This window comes from Brassica oleracea, chromosome C4 (assembly GCF_000695525.1).
Source record: "Brassica oleracea var. oleracea cultivar TO1000 chromosome C4, BOL, whole genome shotgun sequence".
In the NCBI taxonomy this organism is placed as follows: domain Eukaryota; kingdom Viridiplantae; phylum Streptophyta; class Magnoliopsida; order Brassicales; family Brassicaceae; genus Brassica; species Brassica oleracea.
Window position 1 is genome coordinate 2,424,681 of NC_027751.1, and position 1,805 is coordinate 2,426,485.

Here is a 1,805-nt window from a genome sequence, read left to right on the forward strand (position 1 = left end):
AAAACGGAGACAAAGAAGGCTCCAAACCTATTTGAACATTTTCATATGTTAGTTAAGGATGCAACTTTGCATTAAAACAATATTGTCTTATTTTTCGAAATTTTTTCAAAATCTATGTGTTAACCTCTACGAAAAATATTGAGTTTTTGATAAATGCTATCTATACTGAAACCTATAATATTTAGTGTTGTTTTATAATTTCTAACCACATTCTACATTTGTATTAATGTATTCTAAACCCTATTTCATGGTACATGACCATCGTTCAATTTTGTTTAGAAATTAATTTAGTAAAAATTCTTATACTCCCTAAATTAGTGGACTAACCATTATAAAATCGCTATTCTCTAGAGAAATGAAGACAACAAAGGTTCCAAACCTCTTTGAACATCATCATATATTAGTACATAAGGAAACTATGCATTAAAGAAATATTTTTATATTTTTTTAGTTTTTCTCAAAATCTATGTGTTCCCCAACAAAAATATTGAGTTTTCCGTTAAACGCTCAATATACTGAATCTTATACTTTTTTAGTGTTGTTTTATAATTTCTAACCACATTCTACATTTGTATTAATGTATTCTAAACCCTATTTCATGAATCGTTATAATTTTTTTATCAATTAATTTAGTAAAACTTTATAATACTCCCTAAATCAGTGGAATAACCACTATAAAATCGCCAATTTCTTTTAAAAACGGAGACAAAGAAGGCTCCAAACCTATTTGAACATTTTCATATGTTAGTTCAGGATGCAACTATGCATTAAAACAATATTGTCATATTTTTTGATTTTTTTTTTCAAAATCTATGTGTTAACCTCTACGAAAAATATTGGGTTTTTGGTAAATGCTATATATACTGAAACCTATAATCTTTAGTGTTGTTTTAAAATTTCTAACCACATTCTACATTTGTATTAATGTATGCTAAACTATATTTCATGGTACGTGAGCATACTATTTCATGGTACATGAGGATCGTTCAATATTTTTTAGAAATTATTTTACTTAAACTTCTTATACTCCCTAAATTAGTGATCTAACCGTTGTAAAATCACTATTCTCTAGAGAAAAGAAGACAACAAAGGTTCCAAAACCTCTTTGACCATCATCATATATTAGTACAGTAAGCAACTATGCATTTAATAAATATTGTTATATTTTTTGATTTTTTCTCAAAATCTATGTGTTAACCCCTACGAAAATATTAAGTCTTACGTTAAAAGGTCTATATACTGAAGCTTATACTTTTTAGTGTTGTTTTCTAATTTCTAACCACATTCTACATTTGTATTAATGTATGTTAAACTGTCTCTTTTTGTATATGAGAATCGTTATAATTTTTTTATCAATTAATTTAGTAAGACTTTATAATATTCCCTAAATCGGTGTAATAACCACTATAAAATAACTAATTTCTTGAAAAACGGAGACAAAGAAGGCGCCAAACCTATTTGAGCATTATCATATGTTAGTTCAGGATGCAACTATGCATTAAAACAATATTGTCATATTTTTAAGAAAATTTTAAAATCTATGTGTTAACCAATACGAAAAATATTGAGTTTTTGGTAAATGCTATATATACTGAAACCTATAATCTTTAGTGTTGTTTTAAAATTTTGAACCACATTCTACATTTGTATTAATGTATGCCAGACTCTATTTCATGGTACATGAGGATCGTTCAATATTTTTTAGAAATTATTTTACTTAAACTTCTTATACTCCCTAAATTAGTGATCTAACCGTTGTAAAATCACTATTCTCTAGAGAAAAGAAGACAACAAAGGTTCCAAAA